Source organism: Cupressus sempervirens, chromosome 11, assembly GCF_028749045.1.
Source record: "Cupressus sempervirens isolate cs-2001-9-10 chromosome 11, ASM2874904v1, whole genome shotgun sequence".
NCBI lineage: Eukaryota > Viridiplantae > Streptophyta > Pinopsida > Cupressales > Cupressaceae > Cupressus > Cupressus sempervirens.
Genome location: NC_143128.1, coordinates 810,192,460 through 810,210,014, shown reverse-complemented (window position 1 = coordinate 810,210,014; position 17,555 = coordinate 810,192,460).

Here is a 17,555-nt window from a genome sequence, read left to right as displayed (position 1 = left end):
ATTGAACCAACCACTACTCTCTCACTCACACATCAAGAGCTTATAGACAGGAACCCCAATGCATCTAGTGAAGTCCCCCTATTCTAGAATGACTATGCTCTCGCCTGTTACCTAAATGCTATCAAACTTGTAACATCTTCCACCAATGAGCAGAGTGTCAACATGACTGAGGTTGACATCAAATATCTCTTTCATACAATTAAAAAGAAAAAATGAAAAAGGTCTGATGGTGAAAACCACATTGTGGCAATATCGAAACTCAAAAAAGTAAAAACGAAAGATGTATCCAAGGGTGAAAACATCTCTAAGGCACCCACGTATGAGATATTCGATGTACTTCCTAGTCACTTTTAGGAGAGATCATCAGTGTTGATAGAGCTAACACAGCCAATTAACCTGGGCACAGAAGAACATCCTCATATGATACATCTGGCACAGTCACTGTCACCTGAAGAGAAGGAACAATTCATTGCCTTTTTCAAAGAAAAGAAAAGAATTTTTGCTTGGACATACTCTGACATGCCAGGATTGGATCCTGATCTTATCATGCATCATTTGTTAATAGCACCAGGCATCAAATCAATTAAACAGAAGCTTTGAAAAATGCACCCTCATGTTGCATTGCTCGTCAAAGTAGAATTGGAGAAACTTCTAAAGGCTAGTTTCATCTGTGCAATTGATTATGCTGAATGGATATCCAATATTATTCTAGTTTCCAAGCATGATAAATATATTAGGGTTTGTACAGACTTTTGCGATCTTAACTTGGCATGTCCTAAAGATGACTTTCTGCTCCAAATATTGATATGATCATGGACATGATGGCTAGCTATGAGATGTACTCACTTATGGATGGTTTTTCTGGATACAATTAGATAAAAATTGTGCTAGAGAACCAGGATAAAATGGCTTTCACATGTGCATGGGGAACCTTTTGTTGGAATGTGATGCCATTTGGCTTTAAGAACATTGGTGCTATGTATCAGCGAGCTATTACTACAATTTTCCATGATATGATGCATAGAACCATGGAGGACTACATTGATGATACCTTGGTCAAAAGTGCTTAACACCATACTCATCTACAAGATTTGGGGCCCATCCTAGATCATATAGAAAAATTCAGTCTTGGCTCAATCCTAAGAAATGGGCATTTGGTGTCACATTATGGAAGTTGTTGGGATACATTGTTTTTGCAAAAGGAATTGAGGTAGATTTGGAGAAAGTACAAGCCATAATGGACATGCCACCACCTCAAAACATCAGTGAGATGAGAGGATTACAGGGAAGGCTTCAATCTATTCACAGGTTTATTTCACAATTGGTGGATAGATCAAACCCTTCACAAAGACCTTACATAAGGGTGTGAAATTTAATTAGAGCTAGGATTGTGAGCAAAGCTTAACACAGATCAAAAAATATCTAGTCAAACCACCAATCTTGATGCCTCCCATTCATGGGAAGCCTTTTCTTTTATACATCTCGATAACTAAAATGTCTCTAGGAATCCTTCTGGCTCAGGAAGACAATGACAACAAAGAAAGAGCTATTTACTATTTGAGCTAAAAATTAGTCTCTTATGAGAAGAACTACAACATTATTGAGAAAGCTTGCTTGGCAATTGTCTTTGCTTCCCAGAAGTTGAGACACTACATGTTGGCCCACACTACATGGCTTGTGGCTAAAATAGACCCACTAAAGTACTTGCTCAGTAAGGCAACTCTCACAGGAAGATTGGCTAAATGGGTTATGATACTTAGTGAGTTTGACATCTAATATGTTGAACACAAGGCTATCAAGGGATAGGCAATTGTAGATCAACTGGCTGATGCACCCATACAGAGTCTTCTACCAAAGAACATTGATTTCCTAGATGAGTCAATTCTGACACTCACACACCACACATGGGTTATGTTCTTTGATGGGTCTTTCACACAACAAGGATCAGGTGTTGGATTACTCTTCATTACACCTTAGAGATACTCACTTCCCAAAGCGTATAAGATTATGTTTCCTTGTACAAACAACATTTTTGAATACGAGGCTTTGATCAATGGAATGAAAATTGCAGCTAAATGGAGACTGGATTAGTTAGATATCTTTGGTGACTCTCAACTTGTTATCAACCAGGTTAATGATGTGTACCAAACAAAGGATGAGAAACTAATTCCTTACAAGCGCATGGTTGATGACTTAAAGAATTATTTTGTGCACATCACCTTCCAAAAAGTTCCACGAGTAGATAATAAAGCGGCTGATGCCATGGCCACTCTGGTCTCTCCGCTATAAATGCCTGAAAATGATCTTTGACATGAGTTCTTGGTGGAAGCATTACAATACCCAACCTATGACACCCCTAATTCTAAGATGATCTATTCCATTATAGGACAAGAATCATCTTGTTACCATCACATTTATTCCTACCTTCACAATCAAACCATTCCAAAAGGTCTGACCCAGAATGAGAAATGTTACCTAATCCGTAATGCTTCACATTATGTCATTATTGCTGACGATCTATATGGGAGAGGTCTCGACGGAACACTCCTTAGGTTTTTAGAACCCAAAGAGTCCAAACATGCACTAATTGATGTTCATGATGGAATTTGTGGAGCTCATTCCAATAGCCTGACACTAGCTTGCAAACTCCTTCGTGCTAGTTACTACTGGCCCAAAATGGAGCAAGAAGCTATCAAGTATGCTAGGTTCTGCAAGTAGTGTCAGCTACACAGGAATCTCATCCACGCTCCAGCCAGAGAACTGATTCCTTCTATTACAACATGGCCATTTCAACAATGGGCCTTTGACTTGGTGGGTCAAATCCACCCAACCTCCTCTAATGGACATAAGTTCATTATCATGACTATAGATTATTTCATGAAGTGGGTAGAGGCAGTCCCTCTCACAGTTGCTGATGGAAAAATTGTAGCACTTTTAATCATAAACTACATCATCTGCAGATATGGTGTACCGTCCTCAATCATTACTGACAATGGAGGACAATTCAAGAACAAAGACCTTAAGGAACTATGCAAGAAATTCAAAATCACACAACATTGGTCTTCCATTTGTTACCCCCAGGGTAATGGCTAGGCTAAGGCATCCAATAAGGCAATCCTCATAATTCTTCATCGCACAGTCAACAAGTTGAAGAGAGACTGGCATCTCCATATCAATCCAGCTCTAAGGGCATAAAGGACAAGCATTAGAACTCCAACAAGCACAACTCCCTTTGCATTGGTGTATGGGGCAGATGTTGTGCTTCTAATAGAGGTTAATATTCCTACCTTGAGAATCTCTATGAAGGGTCTTATCACTGATGATGACTACAGGATAGCTCAACTTCAAGAGCTTGTGTTACTGGAAGATCTCCTTTTCTCGTACAAAAATATCTGACTCTCGCATGGAGTTTCCCTCTTTCGCGTGAAGAATCTCCTTCTAGCATGATAAATGAAGTCCTCGCGTGAGAAATGAAGTTCCTGAGTGTGAAGAATCTTGTTATTCGCATGAGAGGTGGGTGTCTCTAGCGCGAGAAACCTCACCAACTCGCACGAAGAAACTACTCACCCTATTTCTTCATGTGAGAAGAGATTATCTTCACACAAGAAAGGATAGTCTCGCGTGAAGACCATTTGGACACTCCTAAAACATGCTAAAATACACAATAAATGACCCTGTAAAGCATGAAAATGAAAGCACAAAGATGGGAAATTGATGACTCACCAGTGGTCCATAATCTACTGGTCGACTATGTCATCTGGAGTGCTCAAAATGATGATGTCTCACAGTCACTGCCATGTCTTTCTCTGAGCTCAATTCACTACAAGACAAAAAGAACAAATGAATTGAAAATGACCCCTTAGGCCCTTATATAGCTATTGACTTCATTTCTCAAAGTGCTCTAATTTGCGCAAAAATCACCCCTAGCTAATTTGATCGTTCTGACTCCATTTTTGGGATCGAATTTGAAATCTAACACACCTAAGTGCCTAAAAAATGTGTTTTAAAATTTTGGGGACCAACGCGATTGAACGTTTGTGTAGCTTAAATCTTTCTAATACTTTGTGATTCCTGTAATTCTTTCAACTCAAGCTTCATCATAGTTTCAAAATCCATTTTTGAAATATACAACTCAAGTCAACTATGGTCAAAATTGGTCAAATTTTGGGCAAACTTGGTCTTCAAGACCTCAAAATCATTGCAAATTAACTCTGAATCTTCTTCTAGTTTCTTCTACATTCTATTGAATCTCAAATTTCTTCTACTACTTTATGTCACATTTTTGGTGTGTCATCTTTCAATTTCACTCCTGAGGGGGCAGGATGATTACATCATTGAACTTGAATTTCAAATCAATTTGAATCTTCATCGCTCGAGGCATCTCGTTCCCATCTTATGTCCTCATCACTAGGGGCATTTCATCACTCGGGACATCTTGTTCCCTTCTATCCGGCATCTTTTCTATCTATCTTATCTTTTCATCAATTGATCAACCTTATAAAAACTCTTCTCAGAGTTCGATGGACAGGTATTGGGATAGTCTAAACCTCGACTCCTGAGGATCATGCCTCATTCTGGGGATGATTCTACGACTCGTGATTAGACCTTGTTATCTTTTTTTCAATCTCAAGTATCTAGGTGTTCTATCTGGATCCTTGAAGGTTAAGCTCCATTCTGGAGATAATCTTCTAAATGCTTTCAATCTCAGGCATCTAGGTGTTCTATCTAGGTCCTTGAAGGTTAAGCTTCATTCTACAAATAATCTTCTAAATGCTATTGATCTCAGGTATCTAGGTGTTCTATCTAGATCCTTGAAGGTTAAGCTCCATTCTGGAGATAATCTTCTAAATGCTTTCAATCTTAGGTATCTAGGTGTTCTATCTAGATCCTTAAAGATTAAGCTCCATTCTAGAGACAATCTTTTAAATGCTTTCAATCTTAGGTATCTAGGTTTTCTATCTAGATCCTTGAAGGTTAAGCTCCATTCTAGAGATAATCTTCTAAATGCTATTGATCTCAGGTATCTAGGTGTTCTATCTAGATCATTGAAGGTTAAGCTCTATTCTGGAGATAATCTTCTAAATGCTTTCAATCTCAGGTATCTAGGTGTTATATCTGGATCCTTAAAGATTAAGCTCCATTCTAGAGACAATCTTTTAAATGTTTTCAATCTCAAGTATCTAGGTGTTCTATCTAGATCCTTAAAGATTAAGCTCTGTTCTGGAGACAATCTTTTAAATGCTATTGATCTCAGGTATCTAGACGTTCTGTTTGGATCCTTAAAGGTTAAGCTCTGCTCTAGAGATAGTCCTTAAAAGCTTATCAATTGGTCTTCGTATCATCAACTTCAGAACCAATCTCATTCTTTGATCCTTGCATCATGCTTTCTAATTTTCTTTGAATTGAACATGTTGCTCACACATTCATTCAAAGAGGGGCAAAATGTAATACCCCAAAATTGGCTCGTTGCCATTATACCAATTCTGGTATATTTTGATCAATTATAAGACCTATTCCAATAGGCAATTCTCATTCTGCTATTTGCTACTTGACTTAATTGTCAAATGTAGAAAACCCTAATCTGCATTCATCGTACTATTTATTTAATCTCTATAGTACACACTCATATTAGCCATGTTAAACCTATTTGATTGCAATTTAATTTAATCTAAAGTGTTCATACTTTATTAAATTAAATTATCTCCTAAGGCTAATGTGCTACGAGATTAAATTTATTTTATTTAATAGATATGCCTATTCTAATTAATTAAACAAAATTATTTAATTAAATGGAGAAGCTACTTCTAAATTAATTAAACAAAGTCATTTAACTAAATGGGAAGTTATTCCTAAATTAATTAAATGAAGTTATTTAATTAAATAGAAAAAGGTAATTATGAGCAAATAGCTCATTTTATTAAATTAAATATCTCTCCTCATTTTCTCTTCAGTTCAAGAATGGAAATTCCTAGTTCATTACTGATCAAATTAGAAGTGACCTAGATCACTTGCTCTTACACTGAAGTCTATCTGATCTGACTAACTCTTACACTCAGATCTGAGCTAGTTAAATCCCTCTAATTTGGGAATCTTCCATCTTAAATGAACCTCATCTTCAATCCTGACCATCGATCCAAGTTGATCTCACCCGTTGATGGATTCTAGGAAAGTCTATTTAAGAGACCCTCATTTCCTCATTAGAGAGGTTGAATTCTTATGCTATCGAATTGCTGCTAAATTGCATACTCATTTTCTTATTATTGTCATAGCTTAATATCATAGCTTAATATCATTTAGATTAATTGTTCTCTCTCATTTAGATTTAATGTGCATACTGATAATCAAGTTTATTTTATTTGTTCTTAGATTAATGCTTGCATAACAAATAGGTTAATCTACATAATCATATAGTTGCATTTAAATCCTTCATTCTTAGAGGGTCTGGTTGCCTACACCTCAAATCTGAGGACATTAATTAGGCAAAATCCATTTAGATAGGAGGCAACAGGTCGCACTATCTATTGTCTTGGGTAAAAAATACCATGTTTATTCCAGGATGACTTCATAGGTAATGACCATGTTGAAGTGTCTATGAGGTTCAGAGGCCCACAATTCATAGGTACAATCACCACCTATGGGCTTTGGCTTCTTAGTTGACTACTCTAGCTTTGAGTGTCTCCTCTAATTGTACCTAATGTGCCCATCTCACCTAGTAGAAGTCTCTATCCAGACACACTGCCACCTGTACCTGCATCATGTCCAATCTATCAAGGAGGAATAGGAACCTATTATGTGTGCTATGTGGGCCTCTTCTATGGTGTCTATTATTGTGGTTGTTGTGGTAGTTGTTGTCACTATTGTTGTGGCTATTGTACTAGCTATACTAGCACTATCATCCCCACTAGGTATATAAATTGAGGGAAGGGATGACTCACAAAAATGTGCCTAATATGCTAGAGTCATCCCCCATCTACTACTGCTATCAAGTAATCCCACTAAGTCACAACAATAGAGCATGCATCAATCATGGATCTGCCCTGGTGTAATCTAACAGACCATCCCCTCTCCACATCTGAGGAAAAATGGGCATATGTGTAGTACTCCTATGAGATATCCTAGGGTCGACCATACTATCACCATATGTGAGTCAAGGAAAATCTCTTGATGATAGATATCTAACAACCAATTAGTGGTCAGAGGCAAACATGTGGCCAAGCTCCACCCAGGCATCATCCCACACCTCAGTCTCTCTCCATGGCCACCAGACTACCACTACTAGGTCATCTAGCTAGCTTCTCCACTACTTAGTCTTACCCAAAGCTATTTGGCTCATCTGTCCATAGTATCTGCATATATAGGGCTCATGGTCCTATCTCCCATCAGGACAAATGGGCCTTGTCGTGGGAAAGTGCTCCCATGCCCATACTTGTTGAACATAGACCCTTGTGGCCATGCTCTTCCTCTCATGATAGATAATCTTGTGCATCTCATGGTACATATGGGCTAGCATACACTAACCTCATTTGAAGTGTACTGGCTCATCCAACATCTACTAAAGCATTCGTCCCCATCCACAATCAAGCCCATAATAGCCTTTGTGAGGCATCAAAAAGAAATTGATGAATACTCTGAGAATTGTTGTCAATCTATGGGTGGGACCATATGTATGCACTAACTCATCCTATGTGATGGCTCGGCCCATGATGAAATCCTCTTGAAATATGGCCCTTAGTGCCACTATACCTGGTCGTGGATGTGTGTCATACACCACTTGTGGCCCATGGAATGGTATTCGTAGAATCTAGTATATATCCTCTAGTGTAATGTTTATCTCTCCCTGTGATAGGTGAAAAGTGTTCATCTTCGAATGGAAATGCTCAACTAATCTAGTCAGTAAACCACGATTCACCACCAATGCTTAAATACAATAAAGATGTGAAAGGTTGAGGGAGTCAATGTGTGCCAGCTCTGTAGCATCCAATTGATGAATCAATGCTCCATAAGGGGGATAGTGTGATTTGAAAGTGACATTAGGAAACATAACCTACAAACATGAAAACAACATGAACATGATCAGTATTAGACATGTGAAAATGATGATGAAAGTGCAAAATGACAACGAAAAATTAAATTTTCAGACAAAAATTTCACTAGCAGATTTTTGGGAAATAAATTACCATGTGACTAAAAATTTTAGTCATAAGACTAACATTTTGAGTCACATGACTAATATTAATAAAATTCTAGTAACATTTTGCAATTTATTAGTATAAGTAACTAAATAAATGAGTGATCGGTGAGTTTTTATCATATGAATTTGCCAACTCATTTTCACATGCCACAAGAAATTATATTCAATATTTGCCTAGGAGAAATGATGATTAATGAGATCTATTTAATGGTTGCCCATTGACATGGATGTCAGACACTCATTCGTATCTTCTCAATGAGATCATAAAGAACAAGAGCATTTAATTCACTTTAAAATAATATAGTACTTTAAAGTAATATATTATACTTAAATAATATAAATATGTTGTACCTATATACAATATACACATAATATTTCAAGGTATTTCAACTAATGTATTGTTAGATATTTGTTTTAAAGTAAAATATATATCAATTTTATGTATATATTGAGGTGTATCTATACATATGGTCTACAATATGTTTATATATACTTAATTTACTCTATATATTCTAAGTAAGGTTTATCTTGACACTTTCTAATATTTATATAAGTTGATTTTACTATACATATGTAAGACTATAATAAATGAAATATTATCGATAAATATATTATTGGTTTTAGTATTAATAGTTATTTAGAATATATGGACCCATTGCACACTAATTTATATATAAGAATCCATTCAATGATATATATTAGCACACATTTTATTAACTAATACTCATTTAGGTATTGTTAGGGTATATATATAATTATATTTCAACTTAATGTAATTATATTTAATTTTGTAATTTAAAAAAAATTATATAGAAAAACATATTTTAAGTTAATTTTTAATCTATGTATTATAAATAATTTTATAGTCACTATCTCTTTCTCTTATTTTCTTAATATATTAATCTCTACAACATTATATAAGAAATAACTTTATGAACCACTGGTATATATATTGAAGAAGATTTAAACATAATATTATTTAGGTGCCTACAATATAACTTAATAACTAAACTAGGTGCTTATTTCCATAATTTAATTAGACATACAAAAACTATTGCAATATTTATAAAGTTAGTTTTGAATCAACTTATCTTTAAAAACTTGTTGAGCATGTTATTCTTATAACTCTTTTTTCCTAAATTTATTTCATCTATATTTGTGTATTTGAATCATTTATACAATTAACAAAGTACATAAGAAATTGTTTATATTTGTTTGGTAGTTGATGTAATTTAGAATGTTATCATCTTCTATTTGTTGGGGTTAATTTTCTAGCATATCAATCTACCGATCCTTGATTTTGATTTCTTATTTTTTGTCACAAATGATTGAATTCTATATGATCTTATTAATAAAAATTTTAAAAATTTATGAGCACTTGTGATTTGAAAAATGCCAACTTGTTGAATATGTTTATTTTCTATTACTATTTATTTTTGAAGTTATCATAATTCCTTAATTCCTTAATTTCACTTTCTAAATATGTTAGGCATACACATTGCACATAAATGTATGATTTCTAGTTCACACTATTGCCTTGTCTCCATAACCAAGACTCCATGGAGATGTTAGAGGGTGTCGTAGTAGATGATTTATGTGCTAACTTTAGAGGTTTTGAATAGGGTATGAGATTCCCTAGAAGCTTAATCCAAATTGGGTTTCTATGTGATGTTGCTTTGAATGCTCTCATAGACATGTCTGCAAAATATGGGTGCATAGAAAAGGCATGTGACCTATTTCACGAAATACCTCAAAGAAATGTGCTTTCATGGAATATTATGATTGCAGGCTAGATGTAAATTTTGTTAATCTTGACGATGTTGGGTGATGCGATGCGCTCCCCTGCCCACAGGTGGTTAATTATGTGGTGTTCCATGTTCACTAACAGTCATGGCTTTTGGTGCAATGGCAAATGGGCCCAACAATTGGTATCAGAGCCTGGTTTTGGCTTGGTCATGGGTTCAAATCTCCCTGGTGCCTTCCCGACCCGTGTAAGCACCTGGTATGCACATCGAGGGGGAGATTGTTGGGTGATGCGACACGCTCCCCTGCCCACAGGTGGTTAATTATGTGGTGTTCCATGTTCACTAACAGTCATGGCTTTTGGTGCAACGGCAAATGGGCCCTACAGACGAGGCCTTTAAGGTTTTGGAAAGAAATTCCTAGAAGAGATGTGGTGTCATGGAACACAATTATTAAGGGATGCATTCAAAATGGGTTTGTGGATAAGGTGTTGGACACACTTATGAAAATGCAATTTGCTACTCTAAAGCCAAACTTGACATCTTTTGCTAGCATCCTTCCACCTTGTGGTAAAATGAGAACTCTGGAAAAAAATTTTGATATTCTTCATATAATAATAGAGAGTGGAGATTATCTAGATTTCATAGTAGCTAGTGTCTTGGTGGACATGTATGCAAAATGTGGAAGCATATGGAAGAAAATGAAACTATTTGAAAATTTTCTAGAAGAGACATACTTTGCTAGAGTGCAATGGTTACATGATATACATAAAGTGGATCTATTAGAATTTTTTAAGCCTTCTCAAAGAAATGCCACATCCATATGTGTTTTAATAGATCACCTTAGTTGTTTTTAATAACATGCTATGATTAGTCACCCTAAAAATAATGACTAAATGAATGTTTATTACTCCTTTATATTTAAATTTTATAATATCATATAGAAGTTGAATTTCACTAGTAATTCTTGTTTGTCCATATCTCTAAATGGTAACTATTCTCATGAGAAGGTTGAAAAATTCATCTAAGTATTTTGCAATTATAAGCATCATAGAGGCACATATTCAACATAGGCACAGTTGTTAATGTAAAGTGTATCAAACTCATTAACCAATGTTTAATGAGTAGTGGCTCACATGAACCCATCTCTCATGAGAATGAATGGAACAACACTTATCATTTATTGGATCTAGGTAATTCTCACAAATCCATGCATATGCTCTAGATACAAGATTACAAGATTATTTCATAAAATCCATTATAAAATCTAGTCAATAAGTTGAAAGGCCCTTGGTCTACTAGTGAAGTTGAATGACTCACAAAGAGCCCACCAAGGATCAAGTCTTGCTGAGTGCAAGACCCAACACCATAAGGGATGAGGTGTACTGTAGACCTATACCAGACTCCTAACCCCTCAACAACAAAAAAAGAAGATGATAATTAAATTATCTAATTAATATATGTGATGATTATAATATATTAAATTATATTAAAAAATAAAAATAATAATTAAAATTATAGAAAAAAATTATATTTTAGTATAATATTAATTTAGTTTATATATAGAAATTAATAAGTAAAAATATTATTAAATTAATAAATCAAATTTTTATTATATATTATATTACTCTTTTATTTATAATCAATTCATATATTCTGCATAAATATCATTTTAATTAATAATAAATCATTATTTAAATTATGAATTTATTTAGGACATTGAATTTATAATAAGAGTTATGTGTACAATAAATTTATGATTAAAATTAATGTATGATCTATGATAAAATTAAAAATAAAAAATAAAAATTATATAAATTGTATATTTAAATCTTACTAAATTATATAGGAAACGCCATCGCTATAGTATCTAACAGAGAGATGGGTGACCGCATGTTGATTAATGAAAAGTCATAAGGGTTTGCCAGTTTTAAGTTGTTTATGGAGGTGATCATAGAGGGTTCCATGCATCTGTCGACCATTAGTGGTTGCTCTACCTGCACACACCAACCCAAGCAGTTTAGTAGGTTTGACAAGACTCTCACCTCATTCAATATTTGTTCTTTTTTACTATTGTCCAATTTGACCATCTTCACTGCAACCATTGTGCTGCCCATGTTGTAACCATTGTTTTGCCTTCTTGTATTCTTCACTAAAACTTTTTTGGCCTCCAAATTGATGCAAAGCATCTAATAATTTTTTCAAATCGGCAACAACCCAAAAATTTGATAATTCAAAATTCATTTTACTTTCATAAAATTGGCAAGAAGAGGAAAATGATAATATCCCCACAGGTTATTTTCCTCATCCTAGACCAACTATAATCTTTAAATCGGCAATGAAATCTACATGTGAAATGCTTCAAAGAAAAATATGACATATACTATCGAAACCAAAACTTGCATATTCCATAATCTATTCTCTTGAGATTTGTATCAAAGATAAACAATTCTTATCAACCAAATTTGGAACTATCTAGTGCATGTAGCTGATATTTGCAGTTCTTCATAGTGGCACTCAAGTCAATCAATGACCAAAATTATATTTAAGGAAAACCCTATAATCTTGAAAAATATTAACAAATTATGACCACTCGATACCAATAATGAATTGATTGATTCCTTAAATCTATTTCAATATTATTCACTATCCACCAATAGTTACTTCCAATTTGTTACAAGAGCATCTCTACTACATGAAGTTTGCAAGCTATATTAAGATATTTGGAACCCAAAAGATTATCCAATATGTGATGAGATTTATATGTAAATTGTTTAATTCCAAAAATAAAGTTTGCAAAGGTCTTCAACTAAAATGTAGAAGGAACCAAACTTCTTGACAACGTGAACCAATTAGTCCAGGTAGTTTAATTTGTAACTGCATTGTCTCAAGTTAAGGGGAGTCAAGAGGGAAGCTTAAATGTGAATTTATTTTGAGACCCTATGGCTATTGACTTCCATGGTCAATCTATTCATTTTTTAATAGAAGTTATAAAATTTAATTTAGTTTCTGATTTTCTTGTTTCAATATTCTTCTTCCCTCAAGTTGTTGAGCATAGATTCTAATTTTTATTTTTTGTATTTTCTGTCAATTTTGTGATTAATGATTTGGGATACAAGTTATGATTTGTATTTGGGACATAAAATGACTCAAAGAATCAATCTTCACAAGTTGGAAGTTTGTGTTTTTGAATATGGACATCCCAACTCACAACAATCGATTAACTTTGTGGTGGACTGTAAATTATAGTTCATTGGTCAATTCTTATTTCTTGGAAACTGTTCTTATATAATTATGAAAAAAAATTACTTGGCTGGGTTGATATTTTTTTTTTTTTGATGGAATATGAATAGATATCAGATATATTTGTTTACTATTAGCAATCAACAACAAACATCAAACTATTAGCTCGGAGCAGCTAAGAAAAAATCTATAACTGAACGAGAAGCTATAGGGCTGAGCCAACTAGGTTGCACCTCCTCATTGGGGGAGAATCACCCACCCACACCCCCATGATAGAGGATACATCCCATTAGAAAAATCACTTCTAACTAATTCAACATCTCATGTCCAAATCACCTTTCAACCCCTAGCCTACAGGAATAACCAATTAAATAAAGAGTTAGCATATTTCTTGATTGATTGAATGGTATCCATTTCCTTTGAAGAGCCTTAAAGAAGAAGACTAGTGTTATGTAGAATCCCTATGAAGCCTCCCTGATATGGTATAGCAAGAAGGGGGACCAAGTTGATGATTAGTATCACTCATTAGTGAAAGCAATGGGTAGAAAGAGGTGATAAGCTACCAATAGTGTTGACTCGTAGTAAGTTGATGTTGGAGTAAGTGGTCCTACCCTCTTCAAGATAAAAAGCCAGGCATCTCCATTACGTGCACACAAAATTGAAATAGTTATGTGCAAAAAACTCCTAAAGTAAGATAAATTACACATTTCCATTACAAATATATTTATCCCCATCTAAATATTTAATATCACGTTAGTAGTTTGAAGCATTAGCTAACCAATTTTGATCCTTCAAAGGCATAATGGAACTTAGAAATTTGAAAAAATATTAGAATAAAGAGGATTGCACTAGCAAGCTCGAGCATAAGAATATTTTTTTGTCTAAATAATTGAAGGCTCAAATTGGATTTAGAATTTATCATACATTTCCAAGTTCCCTTCTTATTTATTTGCATTGTTCTTGAAGTTGGGGCTAACATAATGATTTAGAGTTTAAATTTTTGTTAAATCTAAAAAATTGAATTTTTTATTCAATGGAATTTTATCTTTTTTGGTATGCTTTTTTGAGTTCTTTTTCTATCATTCTTGGAAACCATTGATGTCTAATCTAAGGTATTTAGAAATTTGAGAAAAAATAGTTTTGGTTGTAAGAATTTTGGATAAATCTATGTCAATTTTTTAAATAAAATTTTAGTGTTCATTGGGCATGTTGATAACACATGAGAGTACCTTATGCCCATCATGTTCCTTTTGCCCATTAATCCATATAATCTTGTTGGTGTTTGAAAATGCTAGAGGGTTTTCAATTATCCCACTAAGAAATTGACATGTCTAGGGGCAACTAACTCCCATTTCTAACAATAGGCCAACTATAAGGCATGAACCTTCTTCTACTTCAGGCTTTGCTAAACCTAGGCGGGTAGACCTAAGATTCAATTGATACTATACCAATGCAAAAACATATCTCTGAATCTATTAAGCAGATACAAGCCCTTATTTCTCCTAGTAACTCATGAAATGACACAGATCTACAGTAGCTAAATGCAAATCTAGAATATTCACAAGTTGAGTGAGGGTATAACATTTAGGTCCTTTAACATAAAATGTGATGATGATTTTGATTTTGATTTTATGTGGGTGGGGGAAAGCGGATGAAAACCATGCATGGACAACAACTTAATGACCCTGTATCTGATCAGTGCTTGATCCATTGGGCAAATTCATGAATCTCCCTCGTGCATTTTGATATCTGATACTTATTTATATATTCAAATATGTGATCTATCCATTAACCTTGAAAATATACATCAATGTTCATTTCAAATCTCATTCTTACCTGATATACTTCTCAAAAAACTTGCAACCCTGTTGAATCTCTGAAGTATTTACACAATTCCTTGAATCATCAGCAATAATGAAACAACATATAACCTTAAGGGACTGCAAAAATGACCTAGGCTCTTTGTTAAAAGATCATAAAATATCACAGATCAACTAAGAATGGAGACAAGATTTAAACTGAAAGTAAACCCTTGTTGTTCTTTGTATTTATTTCCTTGAAATAATACATGAAAATGCATGAAATTAACTCACAAATCACCTAATAAACCAGACTATATAATAACATATGCTGTCATACAAGAGAGAATATGGCAGGAATGAGAAACTGATGGGATGGGAAGGGGGTATCACAGCCAAAGCAAGGCTTCATGGTCTAGAACCAGCACATCCTAGATCTTCCATCCAGAATTCATCAATTCCAAGGCCAATTCTATTAAGTGTTTCCATTCAGAGAAAATTTCTAAAATTCCAACCCCTACAAAAAAGAAGAAGAAAGCATAAATAGAGAGGAAGCAATTCTCGGATTCATTATGCAACTAACATGTGTCCCTCAGAATTCCCTCCTAAGAAGATCAAAAACCTATTTCTAACTTCTCCTTCTAACTAAAAATCAAATCCCATGATTCTACCCTTCAAAGGCATCAAAATATCTTAGAAATCTGATGATGAAAGGATGTAACTGATTTGTGCCAAAATGAACTCGGTAAAAGTAACAAATCAGTTCAATGTAACTTCCAGAATGCAAGAAAAATGCTTAAGGATGATTTTTTTACATTTGAATCCCAACAAGCTTTTATAATTGCCCTCTAACCAATTCTGATGCTTCATGATCAAAACTGCATGTTCTGTTGCCAATGCCCCAAATTTCACAAACTAGCCTATATCACGAATTGGTGAACATCTATGCAAAATTTGATCCCAAAAATGGATAGTTCATTTTCTCCCGATTCCAACGGTATATTGGAGCACTCATTTCAGTTAAAAAATGCTCTTGTTATAGCCTTCTGAAGTTCTCAGTCCTGTTCATGGCTTCCTTTGCATTTTGCAAAAATTTAAACTTTTACTAAAGTTTAAACTATATTAAAGTTTCAAACATTATTTAAATGGGAGAAATAATAAAATATTAAAATTTGAAATTTCTCAAATTCTCCACCATTTTCTATTCGGTTCAAACTTGGTTGACCGACCTTGACACGTGGCATACTCTGATTCGCTCCTTCCATGCACAGTTGTTAGACACCTCCAACTGGGTGCCACATGTCATCACCAGATTCATCCATCTCATGGGCATGTCACTGGTGGCCATGTCATCATTGCCACATCATAGTCGCTATGTCGTTGTAACATGTTAGCATTTGCCACATCATTAGCGACATAGCGACCTTGCAACATGTGTCGCCTTCTACCACATCAACACCTTGGGAAGCGTGCCAAATCAAGAAGTGTTCACCACATGTCACCTTTGGATTTTTCCATCTCATCATGACATGTCAATACCACTTGTCACTCACTAGTTCGCTGCTCCATATCTAGGCGGAACCCACATGTTCATTTTACCTTTTAGCCGAATTTGGAAATTTTTTGGCAAGTTGCCAAGTCGCTAGCTGGAATTTCTTGGATTTTGCGGTTAGTGAGCACCAAATTTTTGGACTTTTCTGGCAAGTCGCCAAGTCACTAGCCAGATTTTCTGAGATTTTCTGGCTAGCAAGTGCCAGATTTTTGGACTTTTTCGGCAAATCACCAAGTCGCTAGCTGGATTTTCTGAGATTTTCTAGCTAGCGAGCATCGGATTTTTGACTTTCCAAGTTCCTGTAATCTATCGACATCATCATTTTTAATGTGCATATTTGTTCAAAATTTTACCTCTTGTTTTGGCCGATTGGGACCCACCTGGCAAGCTTTGGATTCCAAAAGCCTCTTTCTTTAAATTACAATGTAAAGTGTTTGCTTTTGTATTTAAACACAAAAATATCCCCTCATGCAACAAATGTGGGGCTATTGTTTTATACTGTATTCTACCCCTATGCAAAAAAATAGTGACTTCGGCTTCCATAGCGGTCCAGTTTTGTTTGCATGCTCCCTCTACTCACGTGGGTTCTTTTTGTTTCCAATGTGCAGACTTCCCTCTTTCTCGTTGGCATGAACGCTGCTATATTTGGTGGTCATTTTCTTTATCTCTTGGCAGCTTGGGTTGTTCTTTGTTTTTAATTCACTAGAGGCTTCATCACATGCATGGATTTTTTTTTCTTTTGAAAAAATATTGGCTTCTTTTCAGACTTTGCCATTTTTATCTTGTTTCTGATTATTTCAAATACTCAAGCTTTCTTTTGTTAAAAAGCTCTTCCATTTCATGGTGGCTTCTTCTTTATATTGGTCTGTGGCTTGCTCTTGGTGTTATCATCCAGCTGGGCTAATGAGAACATACCATTTCAAACTCCTCTTAAAACTGAACCAGAATGCTTCCCCTGCCAAGGCACAGCTCCATTCCTAAATTGATTGGAAATACTAAGTTTTAAACAGGGCCTCTATAAACAACTC